Here is a 16,378-nt window from a genome sequence, read left to right as displayed (position 1 = left end):
TCCTCTTGGGTAGAATTAAGCACTTCCTGTTGCAGTTTGGATTTCTCGCTCTCAGAGTGCTCACCGCCTCCCGTGATGGTTAGTGTGTCCTTTCTCTGCAGGAAGGCTCTCCTCGGAGAAGAGCTCTGTGCTGTTGTGTCAGGCTCTCAGTGTCTGCTCCGCCAGCGAAGCAGGAATCCAAAGGAAATGATAACTCTTATAAAGTATAGAAAAGATATTTTGGCTTCCTAATGATGGGATTTTGAGGAAACCTTGAAGAAAGCAAAATAATTAAGGCAGTAGATTGGGAGAGAATTTCTTCCCAGCTAACAGTGGTTGAGAATTCTGTGGAGGAGTAAGAGGTCAAGAAGGTAAACCGTGATGCTTAGCTGATGGTGAATAGCTTTTACATAAAACACTCATTGTCTTTAATCCAAGTCACAGATGCCTGTTATGTTCAGTGTTTTCACTGAGCATTTAATAGAAAGGTCTGTGGCATAAAACGACTGGCCATAATCACTGACAGACTGGAAACTACCCAATGAATCTTGTTATCTTCAATATTTTTGGCAATTTTACCATTTTTTACATATTTTTCCTTAGGTGGCAAATGTTATTTTGTTTACTTTTCTTTCCAATTTTTATTGTTTTGGGTATAAAAATTAATTTTTTATTTTAAAAAATGTAAAGACTTTCTAAATCTCATTGTTGATTTCCCCTGAGGATGGAAATTAGCACAGAGCTGACCAGTAACCACTTCTGCCCCCGACAAGCTCGATCCAGATCAGAGCGTTCGCCCCCTGGCACCTGCGTGGGGCCCATCCCGCCCTTCACCGGAGGTGTGTGTGTCTGGGTGTTCTCACCTCTGTCGCTGACACGTGCTTCTCCTTCCGGTCCTGCGTAGTGCTGATCATCAGACCTATGGTTTACTTAATTTGAATTGAATGAAGCAGAACTGGATTAATTCCAGAGGGAATCAGGATTAATAAGGACAAAAAGCTTGTGTTCCAATTTTATTGTAATAAAAGCCTGGCGCAGATTAGAGCCCCAATGCCGCGTATTGCTCCATGCAACTCACGTTCAGGGGAAAGAAGCCACCGTGAATCTTCGGTAGAAAAATGTCTCTTTCTCTTTCTTGACATCATAAAACGTTTATAAAACATGGCGGCACGTCTGCCTTGACTTTTCCTGTGCAGTTTTCATTCGCCGTGGATTCCTTCTGGCCCCCGTTGGCTGTTGCGGCTTTTCAGCGTTCCCTCATTTCCGTCTCCTCCTTTGTGTTTCTCTGCAGGTTTTCCTCTTCCTCCTCTTTTCCATTTCCTCTGTTCTCCTTTTCTCTTTCCTCTCTTTCCACCTCGCAGTGTTGTTTCAGCATGCTGTAAACTCATTCACTCCCCAAGGGCAAAAACAGCTATCTGAGCAACACTTTGTCAGCATAATACATTTACAGAATGCATATTTATGAACCTTTGAGCTTTTATTGTTCCACAGGGCAAATAAAAAACATGAAAAGTAGCAATATAGTGTTTCAAAGGTCCCTCAAGGAAAACAAAAGTAGCTGGAAATAAATTTAGAAAAAGGTTCTTCGGTAAAAACAGAGCCTTGAATTGGTGCTTGCAAAAGGTTGACTAGGAGGACCCATTTTTGTTCTTCCTCCTAAACTAAGACCTCGGAAATTTTAAACTTTTTAATAGGTCTAGCCTCTTACGGTTTGGAAAAGAAAAATGATTTTAAAGGAGGATTGGACATAAATGTTTACAATCCAGAGAATCTTAAAACAGCATGTTGCATTTGGCTGTAATAAAAAGTAGGGAGGGAGGGGGACTTCAATTGGAAAGCCCAACTTACCTCCAAATTACAAGTTTGCCTTCCAGCTGGAGTCTTGGACTAAATTAGCCAGACTAAAGAGCTTGGGAGTAGAAATGAAAAGCTTATAAAATGTCTTTTGATAGTCTAATTTGAATTGCTCTTAGCAGAGTAATTAAATTCTCATTGTGTTCCCCAACTCACCAAAATGAATAGGTTATTATTAATATTTAATGCCTGGTGGGGAAGTGGCCACATATACCCTCCACCTCTACGTCCAGACAGAGTGGGGTAGCCTGGAGAAGGGGAGCGTTCCGAAGATTTCCAAGGGGGACGCTAAGCCCCAAACCCTGACTTAGATGTCAAGAAGCAGGAGTGGGGAGGTCTTTTCAGAATCATCTGTCCTTCAGTACAGTTTATTTATTGATGCTCTGTACTTCAAGCTCTCAATAAATGGCATATCCCCAAGAGTTGTATCTCAAAGGCATGAAAGGGAGCCTCCGATTTTGGGGGTCTTGCAGTTTGAATAGTGAGGAATGGAAAATTCTATAGCAATGACCCCAAAGTCATCCTTTGATCACTGGGCAAATAGGTTCTGGTGATGAGCTATGCTTAAATTAGCGACAGAGCTCCAAACGGAGAATAACATGAAACTAGGTTCTAAATTCCATTTACAGTGGGAAGAATTGTAGACGTCTTGAACTGAGGACATCATGGTATTTAATTTCCATTGGAGAATGTGTGCTGAAGAATGGCGGATCCCTCAGGACCCCAGTAGTTAAGTTACTAGAAAGTGACAACATGGATGACATAAACTTGCCCTTACAAAGAGTTCTTTAATGAATGGAACTCGGACACTATACCATTGGCTTTTATTGAGGATGTTGCAAAAATAGGACTTTTTGACATTTGTGGATGTTACCCTGTCCCTTAGTGTTTCCTTTATGAAGATTCAGGGAAGGAATTTGTCTTAGTCCTTTCCAAAATCTACCCTCCTGGATTGCTGGCTAGATTTTGGCTGATGCAATTTTGCCTTGGCTGCCAGGTTGCTCAGGGTCAAATTCACAATGTAATTCTGAAAATATGTATGTGTCTACGTGATTCACCACATTTATTATTCTTGACACTGGTTTCACCTTATTTTTTGACCTTCATTTTCTTTCTATCCAACTTTTTCCAACTGTTATTTTTTTTAAGTCTTGATTGCATTTTTAAATAAACTCTCTCAGATTCTCTTTGAAGAAAATGTGACCCAATTCACAAGAATAATCGAACATTTTAATTTTTAGGACAATTTCCTAACTTAATAATAATATACAAGACTTGCAATACTTGCAAGTTTATTTCAAGCCTTCCTAATAATTTTTAATTTCACTGTCTCAAACTGACATGATTTTCCATCATAATGGAGAGGAAGAATGTACAAAGATATCTCAAATCACAAGCAGTCCCCAAATAATTTATTTGTATTTGGCTGGAAATAGGCATTGCCATTTACTTACAACTCTGAGTTCATCTGAGTTCTCATTTAAAAATTTCAAAAAACAACCTTTAAGCCATTATACAACCCTGACTTAGGAGGACTTGTAAAATTATTCCAGTAATTTCTGTTGCCCTCAGTTTAGCAAGCCCCTTCCTCTTTCCCACAAAGGAGGGGAATGGTCCAGACTTTCAGTGCACACGAATATCCTGAACTGAACTGACATCTCTTTTTTTCTCTCTCTATTTGTTACTGATGTGGCTTAAACTTCTCCTAGTTTAGCGGAGAAAATTTTTTGTCTCAAAGTTACTGGCGAACTGCAAATTACTTGCAGGAATCAAAGCCAAAAGTGAAAAATATTAACTAAGGACAAGCTGCTTAGTTACACCAACAAGAACCTGAAAGCATCAAATTCATGTTTAAAAGGCATATAAGCAGAAAAAATTTTTCTCCAGTGTGATTCTGTTATATTTGACGTGTGTGTGTGTGTGTGTGTTCTTACATTTAGGACAGTTTCTGCCCGTGTCATCCAAGCATTTTTAAAAATTAAAATTGGATCAGAATATAACATCCATGGCTGTGTGACCAATAAATTGTACACACAGCATGTTTTCCTGCTTTTTTGAAATTGCGTTAATTTATTTACCTCTTTTCACACAGAGTTCATATATTATAAATCACAGAGACATTTCAGGGCATGACAGACCCTCATTCCTGAACAGGATGGTCTCTCATGCATAACTTTCTTTGATCAACAACTCAAGCCAAATGAGTTTAGGGTGAAAAGAACATGGAACATATTTAAGCCGGGAAGACAGCAGCACACAGACTCTGTCCTTTGGTGGGAAAAATGTCTATTGTTTGCTTGGTGCTTTGTTTCCACTCCTCATGAAAACAAGTCGCTCTCGCCATAGGGCATGTCTAAAAGGTTTTAAATCTTGTGAGATTCAGTCATTCTTTTTGTGGCTCATAAAAATAAACTCTTGAACTGATTTTAGAAAAGATCTATTTAAAGGCTCTGAAGTGCTTTTTGATTTAGTTCTTGGAAAATCAACCCAACTGGTATCCATCTATAATTCTAAGTTAAAAGGTGAAGGGTTTTGAAGGGACCACCTGTGGTAGGATAAGTGACTATTTATCCACACAGAAATTCTTGGCTGGAGATATTATAAAATCTACTTTTATAAAAATATTACGGATATTTCAACCCTTGATGGCTTAGAGGAAAGTCCGTAACTGGATTGTGATCAAGAGAGTGACTGACGACTTTAATGTTGACTAGAATATAATTCCAGAAGCTAGATGCAACTCTATCATAAATTTAAATGTTTTAGGTCGATCTGATTTTTCATGCTTTTGAGAAAAGGTTTATTTTTACTTCATCACCCAGTATATAATCTTTATGATTTATGCAATATTAGGTGAGTCTTTCGCTAGTGAAGTTCGTTGATGTAGTGTTTACCAAATTCTTATTAGACTAAAATCTAAATGGCATCTTCTGTATATTTAACATGAGTCTTGGCCAGAATTTTATTGGAATGTCTACAGTTTGATAATATATTGGCATGATAAAACAGCCATTTTTTTGTTTGAGTGAGCCTCATTTAAAGAAACCACCCAATTATGTAATTACATGGAGAGTTTTAAGTCATTCCAGCTTCTCAGGTAAATAATACAGTACACAAGTCTAAAAAAGTGGAAGGGCTAATTGCGTTTTTATCAGAGAGGTAATGTTTCATTTACAATTAATACGTTTGAGTGTCTTAGATAAAACGATTTCTGTAAAATAAACTTAGAGTTGAAAATGAAGATAAATCTCAACTCGAATTGTTATTAAATTTTATTTAATACTTTATTTGATCAAAAGTTTCAAAGACTCTGTCATTCCAGGAATGTTAAAATTAATTCTTTATAAATGGAAGACTATGATTTAATCAGTTTGAAATAGCTTTCTTGCTCTAATACATGAAAGATCCCAAAATATTTTCAACCCTTTGTTGTCATGAAACTAATTCTTTAGTTTTAATTGTGAATTCCATTGAAGAATAAAACTGCCCTCACCATAGATTTAATGTTTTATTATATATTTAAATGTATTTATACTTTTGATCAACTCGTGTCTGAATTATGATACATTTAATTTTTAAAATATTTTATGTGACTGTGCAAGCAGGGTTTTCTTTTGACTGGTGAGAGTTCCTTATCTCATGGTGATTTCTGAATGTTCTTCTACATAATTTTTCACCAAACTAGTTCAAGACCAGTTAGCTAAACTCCTAATATTCAGAAACTGATTTTTCTGGTTATGGATTAGTCAGCTTTTTCGACACAGCTCATCGTTTCTGATGGCCGGTTTTCAGCTTTCTGCCCGTGCGTCTCTCCAGCCGTCCTTCTGTCTGCTCACTCTACACGACCTACTCTGTCCCCATGGTGTGCCCTGCTGTCGGGGCTCTGCTGCTCAAGGCAGGCACACGGCCTCTGTCCCGGTTTCCTTCATCTGGATGTAGACGGGCAAGGCATCATCAGACAGTGACTTGCGCTCCACTGGAGCAGAGGGGTTGGAGGCCCTGAGACTACTGGGTGGGAGGAGCTGAGCGGCCACGCTGGGGAGGGATCGGGGCAGCATCCCGGGAGACTGGCCTTTCCGTTCAGACTCGAGGGATGAGAGTCGTTGGCCCGGGGGGTGGGGATGATGGGTTGGTGGAACAGCACTCCTGGCCCAGGGAGCAGGGTATGAAAAGGGACAGACCTGGAAAGGGGGCTGGCCCTCACTGTGCATTAAACTCGGGGACGGGGAGGTGGCTGCAGTGACAGTGGCCTGTCAGAAGGACAGGGAGGGGCAGTGCCTTCAAGGGTCCACTGGTTGTGTTTCGCACAGAGGCTCTCTCAGAAGGCTTGGGGGAGGGAGCGGAAAGGAAGTTACCCTCACTGGATGAAGCACTTCACTAAGAGATTCCATCAGCGCGGAGACAACCGCTCTGAAACAGTGCTTTCCTCTCCTGTGGTGATGGCCTTCCACCTCCAGTCTGACTGTCCCCCTCCGCCTCCACGGTCTTGTGAGAGCATCTCTGTCAGGGAGAAAATGCAAGGGAGGTGGCTCTGGGCAGGTAGCTGTCAGTCAGCCTGTGAGGGGACTGTAGGCATCGCTCTTCTGTCACACTTTCCCTTCGTCACCCGCGGTCAGTGCCCCCTGCTCTGCCTTCCAGCACCCAGACCTCTAACGCCACCACCTCTCCGCACCCTGGTCCCACGTCCCCTCCAATGAACACTTCCTGTGACTATGTCCAGCTCCTACTTTCAAGTGGTTGAGAATGAGTCAGAGCAACGGTGATCAGCCACCGTTTACTCACAGGACACACGCAGTAGGCGGTGTTCGGATGCCTGGTGGATGGGGTACCCAGCTATCTTTCTGGACTGAGTGCATGAGAGGCAGGCTTCATGGTAAGTCAGTTTCTGTGAACTCACTGGAATTCAGCCCCCTGACTTACAGAATTTCCACAAGAATCTTTGAGTGTTTGAAATGCATAGTCCTTGTACCTGGCAATTCCATTTTTAAGAAATTATCTTTCAGAAATACTCCCATAGGTGCCTAAGGATTTATATGCTGGCACGTGAGTTGCAACTTTTTCTGTAATTGTAAACATCACAGACCAATGAAACGCTCACCAACAGGAGACTGAGTCCATTTTTACAAAAGCCTGACTGCTTAACTAAATTCACTGAAAAAGACTGGGGAGGGGGCACTTCAGTCCTCCAGTGCTGATTGCCTCTGGAGATGCCTGTGGGTGTGGAATGAAAGGATGGCAAAAAGGGCCTTCCATGCTTTATTCCGTGGGCATCCATTTATGACAAAGGTCAGTACAAGATACCCTTGTCCCCTGTCCCTCCAAACGGTGGCCCTTCTGGCAGCGAGACCAGCCCGCGAGGGAGGCATTTTGGGAGGAAAGCTCCTGTCGGCACCCGTGCGTCACCTGGTGGGGCAGCGCCTGCTTGTCCCCCTGCATGGCCGTGCCGGACTAGGGACAGGACCCGGGGGGACAGACAGAGGCTGGGCTGGGAGTGAAGTTCGCGGAAAGCCCCTCCTCCGCTGCGCTGAGGTCAAGGCAGCCTGGGCAGGTAGGGCCCCCCACCGTTGCCCCCCCGCCTCGGTGAGGGGTGAGGCAGCTTCCACGGAGCTTCTCGCTGGGAAGGGGGCGGCCAGGACTTGAGGCTCGGTCTAGCGAACCGCGTGCAGCTTGGCCCCAGGGCCCCGGGAAGAGGCTTGGCAGAGGCAGCTTGGTATTTGGGGTGCGGATGGTGCTGGGAAGACTAGCTCAGCTTTCGAGTTTCCTTGAAAAAGAAGAATTTTTATTCAACAAACAAACATGTTTTTACTGGCTCTGAAGGGGCCAGTGTGAACCAGTTTCAGGAGGCCCGGGAGGCCTTCCCCGGGGCCCCAGTGCACGGGGACACTCAGTGTCTGCGGCCTTCCTTTAACAGCGAGCGTCTTCAAGGGAGAAACGGCCATGCTCTCCCTCCTGTCTCTACCCTGAGCCTGGCATAGCGCAGCATGTGGTAAAACACCCTGAATCTGCTGAAGTCGTCTCCTCTAGTTTAGTCTAGAGCAGGTTGCAAATATGGGAAACATAACTTGCAAGATCTGGCTAATGTCGTGAGGCTGAAAGCAAGCAGGCAGTTGGCCCTGGGTCACCCTGGGTTCCGGGCTCACCCGCGACACTTATGAGGTGTACGTCCTCGGATAGTTCAAACCCTCAGAGGCCCGGCTGTCTCAGACGTCAGGTGGGGATACTGAGATCAACTTGCAGGGCTGGGATCACCAGGAGAGATAGTATCACCATCAGGAAAGGACCTGGGACCTCGCAGAAGCCCCGTCAGCGGGAACTGTCACAGGGCAATGAGTTGCAGGGCAGAGAGGCAGCCTAAGCTATTGTGAAATGATAGATAATGTACCGGGGGCCCAGCACAGGCCCTGACATTTCTGCCCCCATCCTTTGATACCACATCCAGCAGAGTACGGCTTTGTTTAAATCAACCATTAAGGCCTGTGACTGAAATTTTGGTTTGTGTTTGGATGGACACCCAGAGTCGGAAGGAAGAGGGAGGCCTGGTGCAGCCGAGCGGTGATCACACCTTCAGAGGTGACGGAACCCGGAGGGGCCCTTTACGTCTCAGGCGTGGTCTCCATCACAGCCGCCCCGCCCCCTGTCTGCCGTGGCTTCCGATCGCCAAGACTAATGGCAATTTTATAAATAGCTGAATTGAGTGACCTTTGCTGCAACAGAAACATTAAAGGAGATTACAGGGCCAAATCCTCAGAGCAGCCTCACTCTCAAATCCCTGTTCTTTAAAATGGCAAAGCTGCTGGAACTTCGCCAGGAGAGCCCCACCAAAGCAAGGGGAATGCATAAATCATCATTTTGGGGCATCTCGTCTTCCTTTGTTTGAGCTCTTAGGGGCAAAGGCAGCAACCACTGATTAGAAAAGCTTTTCCACGTCTTCTTACGGTTTACAATGATTTTGTTCCTTCCTGTCGACCCCTCGTCAATCTCCTTCCTTCCCTGCATCACCTGTCCTTTCTCTTTTCGTGGCTCGGTTGTTTTCAGCGTCCCCAGTTCCCTTCTGGGGGCTCAATTCATTCTGTTCAAACATTTCCCGTTTGCTCTGGACTAAATCTTCATTCTGTTTATTCACCAGTTTATCTTAGTCATCATCCTCATTCGCATTTGCTGCTGCAAAATGTCCCTCGTGGTAATGCTTTTCTATATTCCTCCTTCACTTGCCCCCCATCACCCACCTCCTTCCTCTTATTTTTCCACTGTGCATTGTTTTACTGAAGTCAAACTTAAGAAATGAGTTGAAGCGATCCTCAGTGTACAACCCGCATCTTTGTTTCTTGACTCTGGCTTGGGGGTTATCTGTGTAATGTGGTGTATCCATCCTGGACCCAGCAGAGCTGGTAAGCCTGCATATTAAGACTGTAACGAGCTTCAGGGGCAGGGAGACCCCACAAGGGTCAGGATGTGGGCAATGTCAGGGCGGTTGGAAAGGCCTTTGTGTGGCTCCATGACCTCACGCCTCTCCCTCCGGTTTGGGAGTCGTGGGTGACTGACCATCCAACTCCCTACATCCTTCAATGTTTTAAAATAAAAAGGCTGTGCAATTTTCTAAAAATTTTGTTCAACTTGTCATCATTTCTCTATACCTTTCAGAGGTCAGATCGCAGTTCTATCTGTTAATGATGAAGTGGACTTTGTTCTCAGACAGCTTCTAAGTACGAAGTGTGCCCAGGAGAGGCCAGTGCTTACCGCCTTGTTCCCAATTAACCTTGGGGTTGTGTGGCATCCCTCATGCCTGCCAAGCAGATTACGGCTTTGGGGTGGTAGGGAGCTCTGCCGATGCCAATGTTCTGCATAACACACTTGTGCTGGCGCAGTGGCCCCCCTCTTCCGCAGACAGCATGTTTTAGCAGAGCGTGTGTGTCCCAGAGCATGGGCTTGGCCATGTGAACGTGTGAAAGCACGCACACACACACAGCTTCTCCTCTGCACAAGCTCGTCAAAATTATCAGGAGACTCTGCTCACATGGGTGTAATTTGGTCTGATGTTGATGCTCGAGTGAATAAGAGGACCTTTCGCTGCTGAGCATTTACAAGTTCCCAGCAAGGCAGGCAGACGTTCACCGAGACCTCAGCACGAAGGGCACCAGCCTGGGCGACAGAGAGCACTTCAAACCCAGGATCCCAGGACAGGAAAGAGGCTGGAAGATTGCTCTCGTTAGCACCTGTCTGATGCTGGTGGCCCTGCTCTCTGCCAAGTCCCCAGAAGCCTCCTGATGTGGTGATCGCTGCCAGTGACTGACAACTCTCTGAGCTGCAGTTTGAATAGAATTTCAGTCTGCTAGCTGGTTCCAAACCTTTCCCTTTGTCTCCTAGGGCTCTCTCGGGAAGGCGGAGACAGGCGTGGCAGTCTCTGGGCACACCTCACTGTTTCTGCTCCTCCTTTGTGTCCCCCTGTCCTCGGGTGGGTGGACATGAGGGGACAGGAAAGGACCAGCTCCCTGGGGCAGCCGCCGCAGAACTCAATATAGAGGCTCCTTAGAAAGTTAAAACTACCATGTGATCCAGCAACCCCATTTGGGGTATTTATCCAAAAGAAACAAACAAACAAAGAAACAACTCAAAAAAATGTACCTGCATCCCTTGCTCACAGCAGCGCTATTCACAATACCAAGGCATGGAGGCAACCTGTGTGCACTGATGGGTGAATGGATAATGAAGAAGTTACACATATATGTTACACACACACACACAGGAATATTATCCAGCCATAAAAACCAAGGAAATCCTACCATTTGCAACATCACTGGGTCTTTGTGGAAAATCCATTCTGCTGAGTGAAATAAGACAGAGAAAGACAAATACTGTGTGATCTCACTTGTAGGTAGAATCTTAGGAAAAACAAAACCCACCAACCTGGTAGAAAAAGGAAGCAGATCTGTGGTCACCAGAGGTGGGGGTGGGGGAAGGAAATTGGAGGAAGATGGTCAAAAGGCACCAATGTCCAGAGGCGAGGGAAGCAGTACGGGGACGTGATGGACTGCAGCGTGACCACGGTTAACGCTGCCCTGTGACACAGGATGTGGCAGTTAAGGGAGCAGAGCCTAAGATTTCTCATTGCCAGGAAACACTTTTTTCTTCTTCTTTTTCTTTTTTTGAGTCTACATGAGATAATGCCTGTTAACTAAACCTTCTATGGTCATTATTCCACCATAAATGCCAATGAAACCTTCATGCTGCACATATTCAAATGCAACAGTGATGAATGGCAATTATTTCTCAGTAAAACTGGGAAAAGAGAAAGAGGAAACCCCGCAGCTACCTGGTGTCCTGTCAGTTCAGTGTGTTGGTGAAGGACGGTTCCCTTCGGGTGGGGGTCACAGAGTGTCCTTGTGTGGAGCCTCTGTTCCTCTTGGCTATGTGGGACACCCCCCTCCCTCCCCACGTCTCCGACTTTCTGAGAACTATGAAAACTTTCCTTTGGGCACTAGATCAGCTCTTAACACAAGCATCACCTTCAGAACAGATTTAGCCCATGGCCCTTCTAACATCATCTTCCAAAGGAGGTGCACAGTGGTGAAATTTTTATGTACGTGGCATCACGTATTCTGAACAACACAAATGCTTCTTAATGTATACTTGAGGCCCCAAATCATACTCATAAAATCTCCACAGTGTTCCTGAAACAGAGTCAGAGCCATTTCCCTACTGCGTAGTGGAAAGGTTGGCAGGGAGGAGGCACTGGAAAATTGGGGTTTCCTTCAACTGTTTCTTCCATCCGCCTCCCAAGTGGGTCTATTTAGGTGGCTGGTTGAAAAGTCATTCTCATACTGAAATTTATCTTCATGAATTCCCCAGCATCTCTTTAGATTCACGGAGAGCATCCTGAATCTCTCCTTCACAGCCTTCCAGACAACTGAAGACGACGCGGTGTTCCTATTTCTTTTCCTCTTCGGGGAAAACACCCTCACTTCCTTCCGTCCTTCCTCTTAGGAGGTGAGTCTGCATCACTGGGACGCTCAGGTCCCCTGCTCTGTGTGTAATCTTGTCTGACTGTGTTCTTTCTCATCAGGGTGACATCCACACCTCAGTTCAACACTGCAGGTATTTCCTATTGCAGGTGTTGCCTGTTCCAGATACTCCGCTGAGATTAAAAAAAATTATGTATGTGTGTGTGTATATATGTAATTTTTATATATATACACATACATATATATGAGTTGTTTCAGGCTGAACACACTGTCCCTGGAGACGCACAGCACATTCCCTGATGCTACCCTCATGCACTGGGTTTGTGGTGTTCACACCCAGGATCCTCTTTCATCCTGGGAATCTCACTTTCCTAGATGCAGGTTATTATTTCAACCTAAGGAATTCCTTTTGGATCCTAACTTAATAATTCAAGGAGCTGACAATTCCTCTTCACCACAGACTTGACAGCCACGTCCTTTAGATGATGCAGATGGAGCAGGGGCAGGGCCACCTTGAGGCTGGGACCTGCCTTATGGACTGACATCAGCATAGTAACTGGGTGGGGCATGACAGTCTAACCTGTTAGGTCCTTAACGAATGCTTCTTGCATCCAGCCTGTGTCGCTTCATCTTTCCCCTGAGGGTGGATGTCATCGAAACCCTAACAAATGCGTTGCTCCAGCATAAGTACCTATCAGACTGTGAAGCTTGTGCGGACGAGGACTATGTACTAATCACCTTTGTGACCCTAGGACCCACACACGGTCTGATGTCCAGTAGACGCTTAATAAATGATTATTCAGTAAATGTTAAGAGGGAAACGCTGCTAGAGTCTACAGAGAATTCTAAGAAACTGAAGACACGTCTGTCTTGAGGGATCTTAGGAAGAGGAAAATCTTATGCACGAATATTGCAGTGTCCAAGCTACGATTTAAGTACCTAATAAGTGAAACAAAATAGTCAGCGGAGAGAGAAACGGCTTGAGGGTGACTGGAGTGTCAGGCAGGCTTTCAGAGGAAGGAAATTGGAGGAAATTAAACTCGACCAACTCAAAAATTCCCTTCCAGCTCTAAAAATCCTATAACCATAGACTGTAGAAATGTCTAGGAATGAAACCAGGAAGGAAGCTCTCCGTCCAGATGGGAAGAGAACGGGGGAAAGACGCTGAGAGCCAAGCACAGCTGTCACGTGATGTTCAGTGACTGCACTCAATAACTTCTATTTACCTGAAGGACCAGGAGCAGATTCCTCTCCTGGCACCGAGAGCAGAGGACGTTCCCTCAGGATGCACTCTTAAATGCATTTCTGGCTCTGATTTCTCCCTTCTCCCGGGTCCAGCAGCACTGGGAGCGCATGTGTCCTGAGCCCCTCTGGGCAGCTGTGAGTCTTAGGAGTCTGCCCTGGGTGGGAGTTAAGAAATTGTCTCTACCTCTGTCATTTCGCAGATGGGAGTGGGAGCGGTGAAGGGGACCTCAGGTCTCCCTGTGCCTGCAGAGCCTGAGGCCGACCCACGCTGGGCCACCCGGCAGAGGAGGTTTACCGCAGCACGCCGTCACTGGAGCGCCCATCCGGGTCGCTGCTGGGCGTTAGGAAGGGGCACTCTTCCCGTATGTTATTCCTGAATGTCAGCTCGTTCAGGGAGACGCAAGGCTTCTTTTTAAAACATTTTCCACAGTCTTGAAAAGTTTAAGGGCTCAGAAAATATTTAAAGAGTGAAACAGTGAAATTGGATCGAGTGGAAACTGGCAAGTGAGTCTCTTGAAGACAAACCAACACACTGTCTGGTCCTTGGCCCTAGAAACATGGGAAGGGATTCAGATGGAAAATCCAAGGAGCGTAGATGGTTCTTCACTTCATTCAATCAGTGTTTTCCTGAGACGGACGCTCAGACGGCCTCGTTTTCCCCAACAGCGCTTATGAAGCCTGGAAGGGAGTGGATGGACGTCTGCGCGCGGTTGCCAAGGTGATGGTCTGGGAGGGCGTCAGGTCCAGGGCTGCTCTGCTGGAAGGGCCGGGGTGGCCCCCGCTCGGTTTGAGAAAATGACTTTTGTCCAGACGGATCTGAGACACGCTGGTCTCCGCCTGCCCCTGAGTCTCTCCCTTCTGGTTTCTGAGCCTTTCCTTCCTTTCCTCCCAGACTCGCACACGACACCCACGCTTAGTTAAGTGGCAAAACTCACCTCTGCAAAGCCCGAGCACTGGAGTCGTGAAAGCCGCTTGCCTGGATACATGAGAAATTTCTTCCAAGGCTTACGTTTCAACACAAGACTCTGGCTTTGAGGGTGATCATAAAACAGATGATTAACATTGACCATTCGGATTTTTTTTTTAAATAAGGGAATCTGAAATTCGTTTCTTCTGCTGTTGCCAGTGTAGACACACGGCTTCCCTCTGGTTCTTTACGGCCCGCCCACAGGCTGAGTCAGCCAGGAGCTTGGCTCTGTCATTAGAGGGGGACCTCCCGCCAGGCCCAGACGCAGCCGGGCCGGCCGGCCCCCCAGCGCGGGCTGCTGGCCCGGGAGCCGGTGCCGGAGGTGCCGGGACGTCTCCAGTCACCCCCATCTTATTAATGCTGCGGCGTCACATAAAGCTGCATTCATTATTCATAATGGTCCAGTCAGAGGGCACTGGGAGACCTGATAAATTCTCACCTAAGTGACAACGGCCGACAGGGCCCAGGGTTTTATAGCCCTTCTCCCGCCACGGCGAGGTGCGCCGGGCGGAGGTCCACAGTGGTCCCCGCTAATGACCAGCGTGATATACGAGCAGCTGCCGGTTTCCTGACACCCGGCTGCTCGGCTGAGCCTCCCAGCTGCGGGCCGTGAGCGGAGACGCGTGCGTGTCAGGCTGTGACACGCGGGGACAGGTCAACCCCGCGCCGGGCGGGAGCGCGGAGGCGGAGAAGGAAGCAGGCCCGCCCGCCGGCCCGCACCCCGCCCGCCCGGAGCTGGGGTGGACCCGGGGCTGCGTCCGGGGCGGGCGGAGGGCTCTCAGCCCTGCAGGCCCGCTTCGTGGCGTCGGAGGGCTGAGCGGTCGTGCTTTGTAGGGGCTGGTGCGTTGGCTGCTGACAGATCAATAATGCGAGCTGAAGAGCCCTGCCCGCAGTCGTCCTAAGGGGTGGACACTTGGGGATGTCTTGTCAGTGTTCGAAGCCATCTGTGCCATCACAGGGTGTGAACGAAAAGCGGCTTCCTATTGTCCCGACCAGACCTACTTTCTTACGCGCAGCTCTCGCCTCCTCTCGCTGCGGGAGGTTCCAGCCCCGCGCAGGGGCCGTTGTTGGCTGGCGGCTCCCCTGGGCTTTTGTATTAATAGAGCTGACCACTGCCAAGATTCTCTTCGTTTACGTTTTTTTCTTTTAATTTTCACATCGTACGTGAGTGTGTGGCTCACTGTCTTAATTTTAAAGCTTCTGGAGATTTTTCTGGACTAAGAAGTGTGGTGAGAGAAAGCGAGACACGAAGAGCAGGGGTCCTTGGCAGAAACTATTCAATTCTGGGCGGCCGAGGTGCATTCAGATTGTATTTCTAATACTAATAGATTATATTAATATTTACGTATGTGCATTTTTTTAAGTTATTTTATTTTTTAATGCAATTAAAATTTTTTTTAAGATTCTCCCCCCCCTTTTTTTTTTAAATAGAGGTACTGGGGACTGAACCCAGGACCTCACACACGCTAAGCACGTACTGTACCACTGAGCTGTACCCTCATTCCCTCTATTTAAGTGTATGTATTTAAAAAGAACTGTTCATGGGGAGAGTTCATCTCCATTTATCAGATTTCTATAGGAAGGGGGTTCTTTTGTTATTTGTTTTTGTTTTAATACCCTTGGCTTGTTGCTCCACCCTCTCACTCACTTCTCCCTGGAGAAGAGACAGTGAACTGACCGTGAATTTGGGAGGCGGATGTGAAGCGGTATGATTCAGCCCTGTTTCTCTCCTCCCAGAAGCCAGGCTTTCTCAGCGCGCTGCTGTCTGGCCTGGCCCCCATGCAGAACCATTTGCAGAGGGCAGGCCCTGCCCCTGAGGGAGGCCTGAGCCTGGGCAGGTGAGGTCTGTGCTGGGAAGCCCATGACTGCCGAGCTCAGCCACATCTTCCAGTTCAGCTTCTGTCTGATAAAACCGGTATTTTCACATCTTTGTGGGTCGTCCTTTTTGTCGAGCATTGAACTTAGCATTCAAGTGGGGAAAAGAGTAGTCGTATTGGTTCCCCTAAAACCCCAGCAGCACATCGGTTAATCATGGCCATGTAAGAGGCTTGCTGAGGTGCAGGGCACAGTCCACAGGACACCATTCTGTCCACATAACTGATGACCTGAGGTTGCCACCATGGCTTCCTGACAACTGGTAGACTTATGCGTTTGAATTTAAATGTTCCTTAAATGAGGGTAACTGGAGCACAGCAGGAAAGCAACTGGATGTCAAAGAAAGGTCCTCATCATTTGCAGATACTCACTAATATACATAAAATAGGTAAACAACAAGGTCCTACTGTGCAGCACAAGGAACTCTATTCAATATCTTGTAGCAACCGAAAATGAAAACGAATCCGTGCCTGTACATGTATGACTGAGACATGATGCT

This window comes from Vicugna pacos, unplaced genomic scaffold (genome assembly GCF_048564905.1).
Source record: "Vicugna pacos unplaced genomic scaffold, VicPac4 scaffold_21, whole genome shotgun sequence".
Taxonomy (NCBI): domain Eukaryota; kingdom Metazoa; phylum Chordata; class Mammalia; order Artiodactyla; family Camelidae; genus Vicugna; species Vicugna pacos.
This window is presented reverse-complemented; position numbering follows the sequence as displayed.